This window comes from Rhipicephalus sanguineus, chromosome 4 (assembly GCF_013339695.2).
Source record: "Rhipicephalus sanguineus isolate Rsan-2018 chromosome 4, BIME_Rsan_1.4, whole genome shotgun sequence".
NCBI lineage: Eukaryota > Metazoa > Arthropoda > Arachnida > Ixodida > Ixodidae > Rhipicephalus > Rhipicephalus sanguineus.
In genome coordinates, this window is record NC_051179.1 from 208,667,003 (window position 1) to 208,677,976 (window position 10,974).

Genomic DNA, 10,974 nt, shown 5'->3' on the forward strand with positions numbered 1-10,974 from the left:
ATGCCACACCATACCGCAAAATCCACTTTAGGTTTCGATATCAAAACGACATTGTCACAGTGATGTGTCAGCACAGCCTGGCGTAGGCGTAAATCACGTGGGGACAGCAACTGGTGACGTGCTAGCCGTAGTTCTGTCGTTGGCTGTCATTTGCACGTGGTGATTGTAAACAGTGAGTGAATTGTTGTCCAGTGACTCCGACAGCGATTTTGGCTGTTTGCGGGCGTAGAGTTCGCAAGCGAACTGCGTTGACTCAATATAATATCCATTGCGATAGTGCCGGCTAGCAGGTGCTGGACGAGGATAACTTTAGAACCGAACTAAAATATTTTGTACTTGTTTCCTGACTATGGTAAGTGGGGAGCCTTGACGATGCATGCTAAGGAAACGAGACGTGTCCTTTTGGCAATGCCTCAAAATCATGCCTGTACTCCTTTAAGGCCAAATTTCCTACCTTATCCTACGTTCTTTTATATGTAAATACAGTTGTCCATTCATTTAAACGAGAAGAACCACGTTCACAGAAATAATGGAGAATTGTTGACAGAAATGGCTAGAACTTGGTATAGCAACGCTACAAACAGGCTGGTTTATTCGTACTTTCCTGTGAAGCTCTGTTGAACTTAGGAAAACTTACGCGAAGCACAATATACCCAATATAGGACAAGATATGGACACGGAACTGTCATTGCAAAGACGTTTCGGTCCCGCTACGGGGACCTTCTTCACATTTAATCTCTTTTTTCTTCTGTATCTTCGAAGTGGGATCTTGGTTCAGCGGGCTGTACGTATCAGTATCCTGCAGCATATGTTGAATCTTCTTTTCACATTCCAGTTTGCTCAAGACCACCGTGGCATTTCCCTTATCCGCGGCGAGAATTACGATTTCCTAGTTATCACGCAGTCTCTTTAGTGCCCTTCGTTCTTCAGGTAGAAGCAGGTACGTTTTATGATGCCGTTGTAGCTCGGAGAGCACGCTGACGACAAGGGTACGCGCTTCGTCACGGCGATGCGGTTCGACACACATGAGCGCGTTTTCAACGCCGCACGCCATCCTCTTCGCGTCTGGCTCCGGAGTCAAATTGTAGTTGAGGGCTGGGGTCAATACGGATAGCTCAGCGTTGTCGAGCTTGTGTGCCGAAAGGTTGTGCCCAGAACTGTGGTTAGGCGTTTTGGAAGATTTTTTACGGCGAGCTAGAATCCTTTGAAGCTTGTTCTCATGCACCACTTCATCTTGACGTGCGCGCAAACCGGCTTGAATATTGGCATACAACTGGATGCTTGCCAAATCGTTGGGATACTTACATTCAAGTCGGCGGCTAGCGAAGAAAGCTTCGTTCTCCAGTGAGCGTATTATTCTTTGTAGTCCACCATCCTGGCTTGCAGGAGAAGCAAGGTGTGTGACCGGGCTAGTTGGTATTCCATAGTGACGTGAACAGCGCGTATACTACACAAGGACGAAGAACCGACGAGGACTAGCGCTGACTTCCAACTGAAATTTATTAACACAAACATGGAAAAACGAGAACAAGTAGGCACACGTGATCACCGCACATTTGAATTGCGCATGACGGCAGGCATGGAGAGGGAACCAAGAAACAAAAAGAATTAAGAAGCAAAAACCACGAAACCGCGAAAAGACGTCATAAGAAGCAACCGAAGTATGTCTAGGTTATCTGACCGGATGAACTTAGGTAATCTATTTCTTTTTCAGTGAGGGCGATTGAAGGTTTGCTGATGCAATTGCCTTTAGCGATAGCTGCAGCTTCAATGATTATGCGCGTGCTATCCTGACGATGCCTAGCTAAAATCTGTATTATCAAATGCTGGAGCGCACCCGCATTGTGAATAATGCATTGCAAGAAAACCTTCTGTCCCTCTGCGTACCTTTTGGTTATGCTGCTGCAACCGTACATTAAGGCACCTGCCCGTCTGGCCGATATAGGTCTGTCCGCATGAGAGTGGAATGCTATAAACAACGCTACTAGAGCAGTCAACGAATTTATTCTTGTGGTTAATTTTGCATGAGCTTTCATCCCGTTTTATAGGGTTGGTCCTGACACTCAGCTCAGACAGCTTGTGCGGTGCCGAAAGTTGCGGTGATCACGTGTGCCTACTTGTTCTCGTTTTTCCATGTTTGTGTTAATAAATTTCAGTTGGAAGTCAGCGCTAGTCTTCGTCGGTTATTCGTCCTTGTGTAGTATACGCGCTGTTCACGTCACTTTGCAGGAGAAGGCGTTCAGCTTTTGTAATGACGTGGAATGCGAAAATACTTGCCACGGGTCTGTTAAGGCGTAGGGAGCGAAGAACTACGTCCCTTGCTTTGCAGGTTAAGTTGAACTGAAGATGTCCTTTAAAGGCAAAAGCAGGGGTCACTAGTGAAATGAAACGTCTCGGTCTCCCTAGCGGGACCGAAACGTCTTCGTGTGTGTGTGCGTGTGTGTGTGTGTGTGTGTGTGTGCGCGTGTGCGCGCGTGTGTGTGTGTGTGGTGTGTGTGTGTGTGTGTGTGTGTGTGTGTGTGTGTGTGTGTGCGTGTGTGCGTGTTTTAACGATTGGTCGGCGCTTGATTTTTGCGCCCTGTATACACCTTTCCTTTCAGTTCATGCGGGACGTGTCCTTGATTCATAAAAATTCAACAAGCGTAGCGCGCTACCAAGGCGACTCAGCGGAAACCCAGATCAACTGCGCTTCCGATACCTTATACATCGGTTTCGGGTAATAAACAGGCAGATGCACCGCTTGACCAAATGCGTTGCGCTGTGTTACATCTTTGTGTGAGCTACGCCGTGTTATAATTTTTGGGTTCACATTTCAGGCTTCGTAGCATGCCTTCCGTCCCAAAAGGAAAGAAAGTGTTCTGTCGAATGAACACAGTGCGCAGGCAAAGTCGAAGACGGCAATATAAACCTATGTCTATTTCTTAACGCAAAGCAAAACGGGAGAGAGATGCAAACAGGCCGAGGCAGAGAGAGGTTAACCAGAATTAATACATATGGTTGGTTGCCCGGCTGCCCAACACTAGGAGGAAGAAGAAAGAAAGACGGAAAGATAAGCTAAGAGAAAAAGCAGGCGGGAAAATGCGGAAAAAGAGATAGGAGGTGTTATAATTAGTCCAATAGGACACTACCGCGCAAAAAAGAATTAATAAAACCTAATTAGATTTTTGTCATGATGACAGCTTAGGTCGGAAACATCTGTTCCGACAGGGGCCTGTCACCAACACAGGCGAGCACTGCCGCTAGCGGCAGCTTGTGGACGCTGTAGCTAGCACAGCGGCAGGGAATGTGTGCGATAGTTTGCTTGCATCCGCGGTTGCTGGAACCAGCAATGCCTTCTATGTCATTTCGGAAGGCAAGATATTTTGTGAAAGCCACACCAAGCCACAGTAAGCAAAGCATCATTGTCTCGAATGGAGCGAGTCCAGATGGGGCCGATGTCAAAAAGCTGTGTTCACTGGGCGCAGACGTGTGTGCTGTAAACTTGGCGTGTTTTATAAGGATGTTATGTCTTCATTTTCGAGCTCACGAATTGTAATTCTTGCATCTGTTCGTGAGAAGAAGATGGAATCTTGAACGCCCTCTTCGTGTGGAGATCGAACAGCTGCATTATAAGTATGTCCATAGCCGATTAATGGCACAGTGGCTTGGGAGCCACTGAGAAGTGGTGTCCTGTTTCTAGCTCGGCAAGATGATGGAGCAGCTCTCAAAATTTCAACACTAGTTGTTTGTAAGGTCCAAGACTTGACGCAAATATCAAACACTGAAGAGCTGCCTTAGATCAGTGAAGACGCTCCGTTTCTTGGTTGGCTAATCATGAAATACCTGAGCTACGTAGAGCATCATGTTCCGTGGCTGTCGATGTCGTCCAGCCTAATCGCCACGCTGGTGGTTTTAACGGAGGAGCTGATGAGCTTGAGTTCCTGTCGTGCCCGACGACAGCTCAAAACTCGACACAGCTGTGCAAAGCGAAGTGTAAGCATAGCATAGCAATTATTAGTATAATATAGCAAGGTGTGGAAAGGGAAGTGAGGAAGAGCGAGAGCGAGTAACGGTGAGAAGGATAAGGAGAATGTAAAGCATAGCCACGTGCAGTCACGCTCAATATGACTTTCAACACGAGAGCACGGAACGTCCAGAGCTCCAAGATCACCCATGGCTTCCACTAGCGCTTATTTCTACAATCAAATGATGTTCGCTCATTTGGGTGTGATACCAAATAAGAAAATATAATAAGTGCCTAGGCCAAGGCACTTAAATTGCTGGTTGATAATAAAGTTTATTCCTCCTCCTTTCATTGTGGAAATGAGGCCATGTTGAAACAATAATATATGTTTGAGTTCGTGAGGCTACACGCTCCCGTGTTTCAAATCATATTGAGCGCGACTGTATAGTACGATACAGCAAGGGGGTGGGAAAGGGAGGTTCGGGTGAGCAGCGGTGTGAGGCTGTGGAGCAAAGAAAGAAGTATTCCAGAGAATAAAGCATAGCATAGTAATGTATAATATAGTATAGAAAAGGGATGGGGAAGGAAAGTGAGGGTGAGGAGTAGTGGCGTGAGGGTAGAGAAGGGTAGAGAAGAGAAATTAGGAGGGGAGAGGGTAGAGCATAGCATAGCCTTTTATAGCGTAATATAGCAAGGGCCGGGAAAAAGAATTGAGAGTGAGGAGGAAAATATGCGAGGGAAAGAAGGGTAGGGTGAAACATAAGGAGAGGTTGAGGAAAGGAACAGGCGCAAATTCTTCAACCCTAATTGGGAGCACGGCTCAGCGCCGGTGAAACATAACATATCCATGCATAGTATAGTATAGCAAGGAGTGAGAGAGGTAAGTGACGGAGAGGAGGAATGTTGCGAGGGTGAGGAATATAGAAAGGAGGGGCGAGGGTACAACATAGCGGAGGCAAGTGGAGGGGGGAGGCGAGTAGGCGGTTGCAGACAGGCAGGGGATGAAGCGGAGATGAGGAGCAGCGGCGCAGCTCGTAGGGCGGAGTGGGCGTGGGAGAAATAAACCTGCAGCCGCGCCGAACGCAGGTGGTGTGACGCTCGTGATGACGTGCTAGCTATTCATTACTTTGCACTTCATCGCTGAAGCTCGTCCTCAGCTCCGAGGTCCCTTTGTGTTTACGACGTTAGTTGAGGTAAAGCCACGCATAATTGTTTCTTGAGTAGATCACCAGTCCTGCAGACGCGTTCATGGTGGTGGAAGCATTAGTATAGAGATGGCTAGGCTCGTTGTAGGTCTCATGCAGCAAGAGCAGAGAAACCTGCTTGAGCGCTGATGACGAGAGTTGTGCTTTTGTGCGTATTCCTTCTGCGATGAGCCCAGCTTATGGACGAGCCACGCACCATAGAGGAGTCGCAAGTCTCTCTGGAACTGCATTTCCTGATGACAGGTACGCACTATAGGACAATACTGTCTGGCTAAAAGAGGCAAGGGGCTGGTTTTCGGGAAGTGAAACTGTACTCGCGGACAACTTTGCTTGGGAGTGAAGCAAAAGCTACGGGAGCGGAGCTTCTGCGCACGTACTTCTACGTGAAGTAGTGCAATATCACGCGTTCCACACCGCTGTGGAAAGTGATAGCTGCGTACAATGTGTGTTTCATAGCGACGCAGACACCGCTTAGCATTCGAGCTACACGTATAAGACGCAACTTTCTCATGCGTACAAAAACGTGAGGTGACAGCGTATAAATTAAAACAAATCCAAATATCTCACTTGTGTGAGCTGCGTTCTGTCTGAAAGAGCTACGTGTAAAGGAGTATTTTTTATATCTCACGCAGAAGATAGGAACGCAATTGTGGGACTACATTGATTAGCGGTAGGATATGCGCGGTTTGGCTCTGTAGCCTTCGCTTCATTGCAAGAAAAGTTGTCCACGAGTACAGAGGATCGCGAGCAAGATGCCTAACGTGTGCTTTGAGCGCTTCCATCACAATATGTATCTTGGCTGGGTAGTCGTTTGCGATCGCTGTGGTATCAGCTATTGACGAGAACGGCGGCAATCTAAAACAAACACTAAGCGCCCGGGGCGGGGTGCTTTCGATAGAGCGGGTATTAGATCTACAGGTATTGGGCAGCACAGGAAAGGCATACGCAAATACCCAGCAAAGAACAACAAGAATTGTGCGCGATATCAATAATGCAATCAATTTATCAGTGTAGTACAAATAAATTTGTTGCTAGCGTTACCACTGCTGGCACAATTGACTGGTTTTGTCACGGGCTCATGCTGACTGATGTTGCAATGTCGGCTGCACACGTGCTAATGCGGCCGACGCAAATTTCCTTTGAAGCCTTGAATAAATTGCTTGATTGGGTATTCGTAGGAACTGCACTTCATGCGCATGAATATTGCTCACATAAAGATTAGAACGCGTCCTTCGTCATTCATTTCTTACAAGAACGTCGAATGTGGTTAGTGGCAGCTTAAACGAGAATTTTTATGAGCATGCTCTTTAGTTCACACAATTTCCTTTCACTATGCAGTTTTAAACTTTAGCAGTCATGTGGACGATGCGTTATAATGGCAGTTGAACTGTGTCACACTGTTCTTCTAACCGACTAGCTCAATGTATGCGAGGACAGTGAACGTGAGGAAGCGCAGCAGTCTTGCTCATTGACATGTTTTTTTGAGCATCAGTGCCACGTACACCTTACTTGATCAGTATACAGTGTCGGCAAATACAGTTGTTTGACATCATGGTAAAATCTACACAGTGAGGTGTGGCAGTTGGATGTTGCGCTAATATTGCACAAATGAAAACTTCACCACGAGATGGAGACCATTCATGTGAGAACCGTGTGAATTTGTGAGAATAGAAAATGTTTAAAAGAGTTTGAAATGAACTTTGGAGCGCGCCTTGAACTTTGAATGAACTTTGAAGGCCAGCTGCAGCACCATTTTGCCTTAATTAGTAATAAATGAGTGGTAAAAGCAGCTCACACATCTTTGGGTGAGCTACGTTGCGTTCTAATTTTTGGGTTCACATTTCAGGCTTCGTAGCATGCCTTCCGTCGCAAAAGGAAAGAAAGTGTTCTGTCGGATGAACACAGTGCGCACACGAAGTCGAAGACGGCTCTAAACTAATCTTCCGAATGTAGAACTGAAGTCGCAAGACTGTTGAGCAGCAACGGCGTAATATAAGCTTATGTGAATTTCTTAACGCGCAACAAAACGGAGAGAGATGCAAATAGGCAGAGGCAGAGCGGTTAACCAGAATTGATACACATGGTTGGCCGCCCGGCTGCCCAACACTAGGAGGAATAAAGAAAGAAAGACCGAAAGATGAGCTAAGAGAAAAAAACAGGCGGGAAAACCGCAGAAAAAAAGAAAGAAGGAAAGCTGATTATAGGAGGTGTTATAATCTGTGCAATAGGACACTACCACGCAAAAAAGAATGAATAAAACCTAATTGAATTTTTCGCACGATGACAGCTTAGGTCGGAAACCTAGTACTCTCTGTTCCGACAGGGGCCTGTCGCCAAACGGGCCAACACTGCCGCTAGCGGCAGCTTCTGCACGCCGTAGCTAGCACAGTGGCAGGGAATGTGTGCCATAGTTTGCTTGCATCCGCGGTTGCTGGAGCCAGCGCTGCCTTCTATGTCATTTCGGAAGGCAAGATATTTTGTGAAAGCCACACCAAGCCACAGTAAGCAAAGCATCATTGTCTCGAATGGAGCGAGTCCAGATGGGGCCGATGTCAAAAAGCTGTGTTCACTGGGCGCAGACGTGTGTGCTGTAAACTTGGCGTGTTTTATAAGGATGTTATGTCTTCATTTTCGAGCTCACGAATTGTAATTCTTGCATCTGTTCGTGAGAAGAAGATGGAATCTTGAACGCCCTCTTCGTGTGGAGATCGAACAGCTGCATTATAAGTATGTCCATAGCCGATTATGGCACAGTGGCTTGGGAGCCACTGAGAAGTGGTGTCCTGTTCTAGCTCGGCAAGATGATGGAGCAGCTCTCAAAATTTCAACACTAGTTGTTTGTAAGGTCCAAGACTTGACGCAAATATCAAACACTGAAGAGCTGCCTTAGATCAGTGAAGACGCTCCGTTTCTTGGTTGGCTAATCATGAAATACCTGAGCTACGTAGAGCATCATGTTCCGTGGCTGTCGATGTCGTCCAGCCTAATCGCCACGCTGGTGGTTTTAACGGAGGAGCTGATGAGCTTGAGTTCCTGTCGTGCCCGACGACAGCTCAAAACTCGACACAGCTGTGCAAAGCGAAGTGTAAGCATAGCATAGCAATTATTAGTATAATATAGCAAGGTGTGGAAAAGGGAAGTGAGGGAGAGCGGGAGTGAGGTGACGGTGAGAAGGATAAGGAGAATGTAAAGCATAGCCACGTGCAGTCACGCTCAATATGACTTTCAACACGAGAGCACGGAACGTCCAGAGCTCCAAGATCACCCATGGCTTCCACTAGCGCTTATTTCTACAATCAAATGATGTTCGCTCATTTGGGTGTGATACCAAATAAGAAAATATAATAAGTGCCTAGGCCAAGGCACTTAAATTGCTGGTTGATAATAAAGTTTATTCCTCCTCCTTTCATTGTGGAAATGAGGCCATGTTGAAACAATAATATATGTTTGAGTTCGTGAGGCTACACGCTCCCGTGTTTCAAATCATATTGAGCGCGACTGTATAGTCGGATACAGCAAGGGGGTGGGAAAGGGAGGTTCGGGTGAGCAGCGATGTGAGGCTGTGGAGGAAAGAAAGGAGTTCCAGCGGTGTTTGTGTCTGCCTGTTTCTCGTGTCCCGTCCTTTTGCTGGCTTCCGTCAAGTATCATTGTTTGCAAGCTTTTGTGCCGTGTTAGCCTATGCGCGCAGCGGTCCTTCCCCCACCAGCGGGCTAGTGCGCATCGAGTCACACAAAGAGCGTCCCTCCGTCTTTTCAGACGGAGGGATACGCGCATGAAAGGACGCGCATGGCTATACTATACCACACTGCTGATGCAACATTCCCATGCTGAAACACAGCGCATCAAAGCGATGTCCGCAACAAAATGAAGCTGGACTGTTCATCTTCCATCAGATCTCGCTACTTGAAGCTGGACTGGTATTATGGTAACTATGTACCAAATTCCGTCTATGTCTTCCATAAAAACCAGCGCCAACGTTTAATGTTCCTGCTGAGTTGTTCGCCCAAAAGTACTTTTGCAAGAACTCTATCTATTGTGAACACAATGCATGCACGCGCTGTGAAATTATAATAATTTAATAAATTATTTGCGGCTTACCTGCGGCTTGGAGACCAAGCAAGAGGGAAAAATACTGTGCTCGTTATACTCCGTTTTCGCTTATTCAGAATAATAATATTTACTGCTGAATACTAGCAACTCTATACATATCATCACTTTTTTCCCTACTTGGCTGCACATTTGGCGTTGAAATTAAATGGAATGGCTACTTGGCTACTTTTAGCTAGAGTTTTGGCTCCTTTTCAAATCTACCTAACGGCAACCCTGCCATCAGGTAATGTCCTAGGTAAGCTGTTCATCGGTGCATGAGCATTTAGGTATAACACGGCAGCAACGTAAGTCTGTAGAGATGATTTTGAAACGGACTGGCTAGCTTAAGTTGCAAATGAATGTTTCTTGCCGAGCATCTAGGCCTAGCAAGCCCTGTGGCGATGGTGCTGTGTCTCATCACGGCGGAAACAACACCCCTGTTGATGGTGACAACACAGACTTAATATTGAGGTTGAAATTTTATTCTGCAACAAGAAAAAGCTACGAGGAGGATCGGTAAAAGCGACGAGAACAGCTTGAAGGACCCTGACTTTAGTGTACAGGGTGGCAATTAAGCGTGCGGCTCGGTGAGTACAACCTACTAAGAGGAAGATGTATGAGTGCCAAAATGGCGTCTCCGAAAGGTGGGATTATAATGAAGACATGAAGAGACAAAAAGAAGTAGTTGCTATATCACATCATTATACAAATGTTCAACAGATTACTGGTGATATATTAAATGTATTGATGCTATCTTCCTTTATTATGGGGTTGAGAAGCGTAGGCAGTTGAAATTTTAACATTTGATTTCCGTAACATTTAGATACATACCACGCTTCACGATGACGCTAGGCTTGTAACTGCGTCATTAGTTTGCAATAAATCCCCTTCATGTCAACGACAGAGCTTTTAGTCATACATTGCTGGCGCCTGAATGATACGGTGCTTCTGAAATAATTCCGCTGTGTGGCAGCGATATGGGACTTTCCAGGCTAGGAGTAAAGCTTTGTTGGCAGGAAGGTAAGTTTGTTAATGTTTACAATGGTTCTTTGACATACAAGGCATTATTTATTGAAGAGCATATGAGTATGTTAAGAGAGGTAGGAAAACAGTAGCAGTGGCAGCGCATACTGCCGGTTGCCCCACACAGTTTGATAACAATGTAGTTCACCTGATCATCCCATGTCATGTTTTGTGAAAGGTGTACGCATAATGAACTAAAGCTTTGTACCAATTCAGTTTCCGAGCTACTTAATAAAATGATGGGAAACTTGACATTGAGGTGGCCTGAGTGAAATAAAACACTAATTGTTTTAACGTTTACTTTTACGCACTTTATTTGAGCTAACGCTATAGTTTCGGACATGGCGTTATTCGCTGCACTACTTAAATTTTCTCTAGATTTGCTTGAAAAATAAACTCGCCTCATAAGAATATATTATATAATGGGCTGATTCATCCACACGGGCAATCTCTTTAAGGTAAAGTACGAATAGAAGCGGTTTCAGGATGCTTCCTTGCTGTACACCTGTTTTGATGGATCTTTTTAGGTATATTTCCTCAAAGTTACGAATTGATTGCGGTGTCGCAAATAAGACTTGATTAATTTGTACGCGATGCCTCTTATACCACAGTGATCCAGAGTTTGTAGCAAAATGCCATGCTTATTGAGGTTAAAAGCTTTTGAAAAGTCCACAAAGTGTCCAATCAACATATTTCTGGACCCAAAATTCAATG